The sequence below is a fragment of the Oncorhynchus mykiss genome, chromosome 3 (genome assembly GCF_057628025.1).
Source record: "Oncorhynchus mykiss isolate SJ-2025 chromosome 3, ASM5762802v1, whole genome shotgun sequence".
Lineage (NCBI taxonomy): Eukaryota > Metazoa > Chordata > Actinopteri > Salmoniformes > Salmonidae > Oncorhynchus > Oncorhynchus mykiss.
The window spans coordinates 59,785,886-59,797,047 of NC_143024.1; the positions used below are offsets into that span (position 1 = coordinate 59,785,886).

The following is an 11,162-nucleotide window of genomic DNA, read 5'->3' on the forward strand; positions in this document are numbered from 1 at the left end:
TGTATGTACACAAAGCTATGACATGTAATTTAATTCAACAAATGTGATGATGAAACTGAAATTAAACGCTATTTGACCTGATGCTTGCAGAGTTGTGTTGGAACTTTATTTGACTAAATGCAGTTATGAGGAGGAAGCACACATTTTTTGTTTGGTAAAATGCTATTTCACTAATGAATCATAACCATGCAACAACATCCAACCCTTTCTTTAGACCTTTTATGGAGTCTAAATAGCATGTGGTTGCAATTTGGAGCTTTGGCTATGTTCCGTCCTGTTTAACCTCTGTGTGGTTTGTCCATGATACACATGGAACATATTCTCTGAGCCAAATAGGACAGGCTCTAGGAACTCTTCCATTCAAACTTCTCTCTGATTCCATTTTCCTCTTACCCAAACTATGGATTCTCCTCCAAATGGGAAATCAACTGCAAGTTCCTTTCATGCTATCTTATTCAAAACTCAAGTTCAAGCAACAATAGTGAAATTGGGTTTTTATTTTCGTAACAAGGCTTACTTTCCGTTGGATTATGGTGATTAATTACAGACTGGACTCAGTTTATCATGCATCCTTGCGCTTTGTTACTAATGGGCTGGTCCTCGCTTTACATGCACAGCTACATAGTATATGTTTTCATAAACAAAGCCCTTCTGGGTAAACTCCCTCTCGACCTCTGTAGTTAACCTTTATTTAACTAGGCAAGTCAGTTAAGAACAAATTCTTATTTAGCCTGCTCTCCTTCACAACTAACAATATGGCGCCAACAGACATGGTAGCCCTGTTCTTAGCTCCTAGGCAACTTTGCTACAAGCATTTCTCTGCACATCTGCAAAATGTGTAAGCGACTCATACAATTTGATTTGACTTACCCGATGCAGTTTACTAGAAGGTTGCTTACTACTTATAGTCCTGCGGTCCACTACTGAGTTCGGCAAGACAGTCTTTTCCTATTGTGCACCAGAAGCATGGGACTGTCTGCAACGTATGCTTAAACTTGATGTACAAGTGCCCCTCTATTAGTTTATAACTCTGGTACACAATTCTGTTCAGGAGAAGTGCAAATGTTTCCTTTAACCCCCCAAAATGCTTATTATAACTTTACTATAATTACATATTCATCGAATTATTTTAAGTGATCTGGTATAATACTTTTATATCAGCGAAACATCAGCTGTTGAGCTTTGATTGAAGGTCCTGACATGTAATTTGAATGTTTAAAATCCATAAAACAATGAAGAGAGCTTTCAAGTAATGTTAGGAGGACATGATGCAATATAGGACTGACATCACAGCATGTTCAGAAGAAACAAGAACAGTGAGTGAGTAACTTCCTGTTGACTTAAGGTAAACATACAAAAAGAATACCGCCCTGGGTTTCATTGCACATTTGGCTTTCATTTGAAGCCAGCTTGACAAGCTCCTCCTACATATTTCCAGCATTTCCTCACTCTTCCCATAAATTATTCAACCGATTCCACCAAAGTTTGTTTCGAGTTGAATGCTAACTGACATGATACAAGTGCTGCTAACTTAATCCAGAACTGCGGACTGTAGAATGAGGGATGGATTAGAACTCCCCTTAAAGTGCGACTTTTTGATGCTTCCCAACTTTGTATAAAGAGGAGTTCACTATGACTATATACAGTGCATTCAGAAAGTATTCAGACCCCTTCACCTTTTCCACATTTTGTTACGTAATAGCATTATTCTAAAATGTATTAAATTGTTGTTGTTTTTCGCATCAATCTACACACAATAATCCATAATGACAAAGATTATTTTTATTTTATTTGTTTAAATGTTGGTAAACTAGGGTCATTGTCCTGTTGGAAGGTGAACCTTTTGCCACAGTCTGAGTTCCTGAGTGCTCTGGAGCAGGTTTTCATCAAGGATCTCTCTGTACTTTGCTCCGTTCATCTGTCCCTCGATCCTGCCTAGTTTTCCAGTCCCGTCCGCTGAAAAACATCCCCACTGCATGATGCTAGTAACACCATGCTTCACCTTAGTGATGGTCAGGTTTCTTCCAGATGTGACGCTTGGCATTCAGGCCAAAGAGTTCAATCTTGGTTTCATCAGACCAGAGAATCTTGTTTCTCATGGTCTGATAGTCTCTAGGTGCCTTTTGGCAAACTCCAAGCGGGCTGTCATGTGTCTTTTACTGAGGAGTGACTTCTGTCTGGCCCCTCTACCATAAAGGCCTGATTGGTGGAGTGATGCATAGATGGTTGTCTTTCTGGAAGGTTCTCCACAGAGGAATTCTAGAGCTCTGTCAGAGTGACCATCGAACAAAAAGTTCCAAAAAACTGTTTTTACTTTGTCTTTATTGGGTATAGTGTGAAGATGGCTGAGGATCATTTTTTTTTAAAATCCATTTTAGTTATTCTGTAATGTAACAAAATGTGGAAAAAGTCAACCGATCTGAATACTTTTTGAATGCACTGTATCTGGTGTATTGATCATGTTTAAGCAATAAGACCCGAGGGGGTGTGGTATATGGCCAATACCACTGGCTAAGTGTTGTTATTAAGCACGACACAACGCGGAGTGCCTGGATACAGCCCTTAGCCGTGGTTTATAGGCCTTATACCACTAACCAGACTGTACCACAACCAGCCGTGATTGGGAGTCCCATAGGGCGTTGCACAATTGGCCCAGCGTTGTCCGGTGTAGGCCGTAGGTTTAGCCAGTGTAGGCCGTCATTGTAAATAAGAATTTGTTCTTAACTGACTTGGCTAGTTAAATAAAACATAAAAACCTGAGGTACCTTACAGTGGCTTGCGAAAGTATTCACCCCCTTTGTTATTTTTCCTATTTTGTTGCCTTACAACCTGGAATTAAAATGTATTTTTAGGGAGTTTGTATCATTTCATTAACACAACATGCCTACCACTTTGAAGGTGCAAAATATTTTTATTGTGAAACAAACAAGAAATAAGACAAAAAAAACAAGAAACTTTTTTCAAGGCAAAACTGCTCCAGCTCCTTCAAGTTGGATGGGTACTGCTGGTGTACAGCAATCTTTAAGTCATACCACAGATTCTCAATTGGATTGAGGTCTGGGCTTTGACTAGATCATTCCAAGACATTTAAACGTTTCCCTTTAAACCACTCGATTGTTGCTTTAGCAGTATGCTTAGGGTCATTGTCCTGCTGGAAGGTGAACCTCCATCCCAGTCTCAAATCTTTGGAAGGCTGAAACAGGTTTCCCTCAAGAAAGCCCATGTATTTAGCGCCATCCATCATTCCTTCAATTCTGACCAGTTTCCCAGTCCCTGCCGATGAAAAACATTCCCACAGCATGATGCTGCCACCACCATGCTTCACTGTGGGGATGATGTTCTCGGGGTGATGAGAGGTGTTGTGTTGGGCTTGCGCCAGACATAGCGTTTTCCTTGATGGCCAAAAAGCTCAACTTTTGTCTCATCTGACCAGAGTACCTTCTTCCATATGTTTGGGGAGTCTCCCACATGCCTTTTGGCGAACATCAAACGTGTTTGCTTATTTTTTTCTTTAAGCAATGTCTTTTTTTCTGGCCACTCTCTCCTTCACGGTTATCTTTGGTCTCTTTGTTGACTCTCTGATTAATGCCCTCCTTGCCTGGTCCTTGAGTTTTGGTGGGCGTCCCTCTCTTGGCAGGTTTGTTGTGGTGCCATATTCTTTCAATTTTTTAATAATGGATTTAATGGTGCTCTGTGGGATGTTCAAACTTTTTGATATTTTTTTATAACCAAACCCCGATCTATACTTCTCCACAACTTTGTTCCTGACCTGTTTGGGGAGCTGTTACATGTTACTTTTTTAAATTTCCCTTTACCAGTTTGGCCTATTTTGTGTATGTCCATTACATGAAATCCAAATAAAAATGTAATTACAGGTTGTAATGCAACAAAATACGAAAAACACCAAGGGGGATGAATACTTTTGCAAGGCACTGTATTGCTTTTATAAACCGGTTGCCAACACAATAAGGCAAGGAACTACACATCTAAATTGAAAATGTAGCTTTAATCAATACATTCCACCAGAAAAAGTAGTCCGGTAAAAGTCTTGTTGTTTGACTAGTTGCTATGCAACATAACCACAGGCTAGCTAGCAAGCATTAGCGCCACTTCTAGAGTGACTAACACATGCCACCTATTTATTAATGTTGAATGTTGCCATTTCTTAAAATTGTCCCACGTTATTGTTTGTTGTTGGTTTGCTCATGGTGTCGTTTATTGGGCTCTACGCTGCTGGAAATGGATTCCGTTTGTTTTTTGCTGGGGGAGCTGCTGCTGTGTTGTCAGAGAGAATAGTGCTCCACCGCTTCGTCGCTTCCAGATTTGGTCTCCAGGAACTTTGAAGAGAGGTTTCCAATCTGTGTCCTCTGAAAGACAGTATTTATCGTGCCACTAGTCAAGCATCCGACCGTTTCTGGATCATGGTGGTTCGAGGCAGTAGTTTGTGTAAATCTGCGACAGGACAGCTATTTTGCAGAGGGTGTTCACTCCCATTGTCTCTTTTATGTACCTAAAACATTTAAGACAAAATAACGTTAGCTAATTGTTAGGCCTACATAGCTTCCAGTTATATTGTCAGGGTACATTAGAATGATTTTGCTAGCTAGCTAACAGTTACATACCATATGTACAGTATCCATTCACTGGTGGGCAGCTTTGTTGTGCCTGCCCCTTTTTACTCAACTGTTTAATTACGCCGACAGACACATTGTTGCTCGTTGTGAATTCGGTGTTCTTCTGAATACTCCATGCCAAACTGAGAGGGGGGTCGTTGATATGTCTAGCGTAGCTGCTAATTCCATATTATTCGCAGTGGTGTAAAAAGTACCCAATTGTCATACTTGAGTAAAAGTCAAGATACAGTAATAGAAAATTACTCAAGTAAAAGTCTCTTGATAAGTGTGTGAATTTAACCATTTTTTTGTCCTGCTAAGCTTTCAAAATGTAACGAGTACTTTTGGGTGTCAGGGAAAATGTATCGAGTAAAATGTACATCATTTTCTTTAGGAATGTAGTGAAGTGAAAGTAAAAGTTGTCAAAAATATGAATAGTACAGTACAGATACCCCCCAAAACGAATTAAGTAGTACTTTAAAATATTTTTACTTAAGTACTTTACATCACTTATTCTTCACCATTCATGTTTCTCACTGAACCATGAAAGTCCCGTAGAATGATGTTCAGCTCCATTTTTGTTGTATTCCTAGACTCACATATCCCTTTTTCTGCCCACCAGTCAGTGAAGTAGGTAAGTACCCACTTTGTTTGCTTTACAATGTTGTTTTCATTTCGGTTTCTCTCAAGTTCATCTAACCGCGTATTTTCTACATCGGCATGTTGAAATATTGTTGATGCAGCCATCAGCTCGAGGTGAAAAGGCGCATTTTTACCAAGGTGAAAAGGCTAAACATTATAGTCATGGTATATGGTCTCACATAAACATGGCTAAATGCTGTTTTAGCAAATCAGCATCCAAACTACCCGGTTTATAATATAACGTATATAATGATGAGGAAAAGACATGCTAATCAGCATTTACAATTTATTCAAAACTACAATTCCTTATAGCTAGCATATTACAACCCTACCATTACGCTTGTTAACACTGACCTACGCTGGGGTCGGAATGCAATCATGGTTACTGTGGAGCATGCGAGATATGGGTTGGAAAATGTCAATGCAGGGAATGGATATGCCACTGTTCTCCACATTCAAAATTTAGCCACACTGATACATTGAGAAGTTTGAAATACTGCTAGTTTTCCCGGAAAACTGACCTTTTCATCCTCATGCTGCGTAGCCATTATGGTATGGCACATCTCATTGAACAATAAAGAAGTTGATTGGCTGACACTGCCATTCCAAAAAGGCTGCAGTGGCTACTGCTAGCTAGGACGAAAAGTTTTCCTGGAAAACTTCTCGATGTATCAGTGTGGATAAAGGTAACATTTGGAGTACAGTTGCATATCCCATCCCTGCATTGAGGTATGTTTTCTGACCCATATCTTGCGCCGGCTCCATGGAGTCTAAATTTAACCATGATTGTGTTCTGACTCCTGGGCAACTCAATGTAAACTAGTGTAACGGTAAGGTCGGAATCTACTGGCTACTATTCCTCACAAGATCTGTTCAAGTTCAAAGGAGCATGGTTTTGGCTAGCATGAAGGGCAATATATGGGCAATCTATGAATCCTTATCAAGTAATCATCAGGTGTCTTCCCTATCAGTTCTTTAACCAGGTCAGGGTGTTCAGTGTCCTGTAACACCTTCAAGAAGATGGAGAACTCCTGAGAAGTTCCTGAGTCCCACATATATTTATTCTGTTTTGATATTCAGCTAATATATCTAGAACAGAAGTTGAATTGTTAAATTACAGGATAATGCATGACTAAAAATGTACTCACATAATAAACTCATACCCTATTAAGAGCTGCAGTGCAGTTCGTGACATTAGTCTGCCCTCATCTGGTCCACAGATGTATTACATCAATATAAATCTAGGTCTATTGATCATTAGTAATATGATTTGATAGGAGTTTAGGCTATGGACAATGTTCCATATGGCACTAATACAGTCTACACACATACAATTACATACAATTTCACGGTCCTCTGGGAATAGAATATCTTCCGCAAAACAGTAGTCTTCATCCTCAAAAAAGTTCAATAAGTCTGGCGGAATTTTCATTCTCTGTCTCCAGAGATGGACTTCCTCCATATAATAATGAATGTTTACAACCCCCAGCTGACAGTGCATCCTCAAACTACCTGCACCAATCGTCTGGATGTTGCTGGATCCTGATGATTCTATCAATAAGTAGATTGACTGCCTTTCGATTGCTCTCTCTGTTTTCACCATACTTTGGATAAAGTATTTTTGGTCATTGTCTATGAAGTTCAGGTGATCCAGCACAATTTACATTATTATTATTTTTTTTTAACCTTTATTTACTTAGGCAAGTCAGTTAAGAACAAATTCTTATTTACAATGATGGCCTACCCTGACCAAACCCGGACGAGGCTGGGCCAATTGAGCGCCGCCCTATGGGACTCCCAATCACTGCCAGTTGTGATACAGTCTGGACTTGAACCAGGGACTGTAGTGGTGCCTCTTGCCTTAGACCACTGTGCCACTAGGGAGCACAAATTCCACTTCAATGAGTTTCTGCAGCCTGGGTCTTTTTGCCTGGAAACCCGACGTTGAATTGCGTTGAATTCTGTTTCGGGCAAAATTTGTGTTTGGATCAGGAAAATTTCCTCTCACAACCTTTACAAGCCAGTATGTTGAATAAAAAACATACTCTATCGGTTGTTAGCTCCTTTTGATGGTAGGAATGCAAGACAACATATCCACATAATTAAATATAATTCAAACAGTATAATTAATCACCTTATCAAAGTGCTGGTATCACCTGAATCATGTGTATGCTTCAGGTGATAGCCAATCAGGTTGCAGCAATCTGTTGTATACCCTTGGCTAACCTAATGTAGCAGGCACAAAAGACCTAGCTAAAAGCCGGGCCCAACATAAGGATGTAGCGTTAACTACTCTAGCACTGTGGTGGAGAACTAGCTGTTGACTAAACTTCCAATAAATTGAACTATTGAGGAACATCTGTGTGCTTATTAGCAAAGGGAAGAGAACACTTCGCTCTCCAACCAAGGTGAATGAATACAGGAGCAAACTGAAGTGACGAGGAAATTCATCAACTTTTTTTAAGGACAGTGGAAGTTGATAAAAGTGCTTCTTTACCAAAAGTAAAAATTAACACTTTACATTTTCACAACTTTCATCAAGACTTTACAGTTAGAAAAGTGAAGGAGGACTTTATACATTTCAACACAGCCTCCTATGGATTCAGGGACCAATCATAATGGGAATACAAAACAAACTAGGATGTGATTGGTTAAATGAGTTGTAAAAAATCTGACCAATTTTTTTAGACTTAGACTGACCAGTAGATTGTGGTTACATGTTATACTGACAATCAAATTGGTCAGTATAAGTCTAAAAACGATAGGTCAGAGTTTTGGAACTCATTTACCAATCACATTATGTTTTGTTTTGTATTCCCAATGTGATTGGTCTCTGGACTCATATGAGGCATTTTTTTCACATAAAAAATCTTCGCAATTAGATATCATGAAATTGGGGTGAAAAAACACCAATAATAAAAAATAAAAAAAACATCTTCCTTCAGATTGGGTGAGTTCGTTTTGCATGGCCTGGTGCCCCGGGTGAGCGGAGTTTGTACATTTTAGGCCATTCCATTGGTCCTTAAGTGAAGTCTCCAACCATGCAAAATGAACTCACTCTTTACCATTTGTAAAACCGTGATGGAGGCGGCTAACGGGCAAATATAAGCACTTCTATCAACTTTTACTGTCCTCCAAGATTGCTGGTTAGTGCACCCAGCCAGAATTTTCCAGATTCAACAGGTATAGGCACATGTCCACCAGAGGATTTACCTATGTTTATGTTAGGATAACGTCTTTATTGGACAATACTTTTAATTCCCAAACTGTTTTAACTATAATTTTGTGTGTTCTATTTATCTGGGCGTACCAATCGAGAACATATAAATAAATAAAACATTTCCTTGTTATGTCAGGATTACAATTTATTTCTCTCATGATCACGACATAACAAAAGTTGTTTTGTCGAGATTACAAGTTTACGAGATATAAATGGATGTATTGGAGATAGATTGACAGTATGGCTGAGGCGACAGAGCCCATTTAGAGATGGTACATTTCATGCTAACATCATGCCTTCATTTGTGTTTGGAGCTCATTATCAGTTCATAAATTTGATTGTTAGCAAGCTAAATGTCCCTTACCTTAAACTAAGAGCTGGGGGGATAAGCCCCCGTGGGGCATTTAAGCCCTGAACGATGCCTGACAAGTAGCCCTGTCTCCCAGTGTGCCATCCCAAGACCACAGACAATCACATGCAAGCAAACATAGCTAACTTGGATAGTCTTGTGAGTGAGCAAGCTAGCTAGCTATTTAGTTAGCTAGATAGCTAGCTAGCTTGTTATATATGCTGGTTGTTGGCTTGCATAACTTATATATGAATAATTGTAAGGGACATTTAATGTTTTATGGATAATATTTACATTTACAAGGTGGGTGAGCTCCATTCCTGACATGCTGATCAGATTCAATTTCAGCCTCAGATCTTAATCAGATTCAATAGCAGCCACACGGTCAAGAGTGGATGCGCTCTATTTCTGTCAGGCTGATCAGATTCAATAGCAGATAAATAAGGATGCTGCCTTGTAGGCTGTCTGCAAGGAGCCTTACATTTGAAACAGCCTACAAGGCAGCATCCTGACATTAGCCTCTGAGGCTGCTATTGAATCTGATCAGCCTACCAGGAATAGAGCTCACCCACTCTGGATCATATGCATCAGCACTGGCAGGGCTTTGTCAGCCTGCAAAGAGCTTTAGCTATGAAACAGCTTACAAAGCAAAATCCTGACTTAACGACAGATTTGTACCTTGTCAGCTCGGGGGTTTGAACTTGCAACCTTCCGGTCCAACACTCTAACCACTAGGCTACCCTACTGATACTTTTTATTATTTTGTGATCTCGACAAAATCTATTTTGTCATGTCATGATATCAAGAAAATTGTCTTGTGATCTTGACAAAACAACTTTTGTTATGTCGTGCTCATAAGATAAGTAAGTTGTGATCTTAACATAACGAGGGAATACTTTTTATATTCATATATCCTCTTTGGACTCAATTGTAATTTCCACTCTAGTCAGTTAATTGTTTGTCTTGTGTTAAAACGCCCACACCAATATAAATCCACTATCCACTATTTGATCTCGTGACAAAAAACGAACTGCCTGCTTCGTGAAATTTGTACTTGACGTGTCTTTTCCTTTGAAATGACGTGTAAATTATTTTTAGCATACTTTCCTGTCAGGGCTGGGTTTTATTTCAATGGTACAGTATCACCCACCAGCATGGCATTGTTAATTAATCAGAAACACCTGCAAAATTCGCAAGTTGCAACTGAGCTGAGCAACATAATATACCATCTTTGGCTCCAGCAAAGAGGGTGGATCAATGAAGATTGTTCACACAGGCCGTTAATCACATTGAAAGATGTTCAGTTCTGATCTACTTAACGGGGTGTGTTTTCCATAGACACCAAAGCAATAGCAGCTGGTTCTGGTCTACTTAGTTCATTGACTTTCATTGGACCAGAAAAAAAACAGCGATTGGGTGTGTCTTGCGTTGTCTTCCGTCTCTAGCTGCACTTGGCTGCCTGAGCCATGGAGCAAATTAAAATAGAGGGTGCGAACTTATGTTTTTGCACCTCCGCTTTTTTTTACCAGCAAATTATCATAATCCATTGGATCATTTGTAAAGTTTCACTTATTTTTGTTCTAGTGTGTTTTAAACAACTATATTAAAATTGTATAAATGGAATACATTTTGGAACCCGTTCACCGTTGCCCCAAGATTAATGATTTTGATCACGCTCCACTGCTTTGATCGGTGCGGCTAAAAATCACAAGTTTCTATCCTATAACGAAAAGTCACCCATGAAAGAAGATTCCACAAACTTGTTTATCTATGTAAAAATGTGCTGTTACATCAAGTATTGGTGTTTCGTGGATGATGCGTTCAGGGTGCTGCTGTTGTTATATATCATTTGCTGCATGCATTATGAGCAAATTCATTGTAGCCTATCATTTCACATCCATCCTCATGAGCCTACCAAAGTTTGCATTACAATATAGAAAAACGTGTCTCTAGTACAAACCATTCAATAGTTAGGCTATCCATATTACCATCTTATTCTTTCTATTTCCATGGCGGATTCGCGAGCCCGCAATTTATGGAAGATGACAAAACTTTGGAGATAACAATAGATTGAAAAGTCAAAGATACTGGTTTCCCCAGTACATCTGTGGTGGAGTTTTCCCTACATACCTATGGCAAATCCAGCACCAGAACCAGCCATAGCCCAGCTGACTAATCTTTTGAATAAGGTGTAGCAACAACAGAAAACATTACTTAGCTTGATAAGGCTAGGATGCTAGCTAGCTACACTGACAGCTTCTTCTTCATTGGTATAATGGCGGTTCGCAAACAAATATGTTAAGGTGCATGCTGCCACCTACTGTATTGGCTGTGTATC

At 39.5% G+C, this 11,162-nt stretch overlaps 1 long non-coding RNA gene across 1 annotated transcript; it reads right to left on the reverse strand.

Annotated features, from left to right (window-relative positions):
• Positions 1–3,917: 3,917 nt before the first annotated feature.
• LOC118958229 (uncharacterized) lies at positions 3,918–5,016 on the reverse strand. Its single transcript, XR_005047293.2, has 2 exons — positions 4,623–5,016; positions 3,918–4,510 (listed from the first exon to the last, which is right to left on the reverse strand). It is a non-coding gene; the product is annotated as an uncharacterized LOC118958229 (long non-coding RNA).
• Between the last annotated feature and the right edge of the window lie 6,146 nt (positions 5,017–11,162).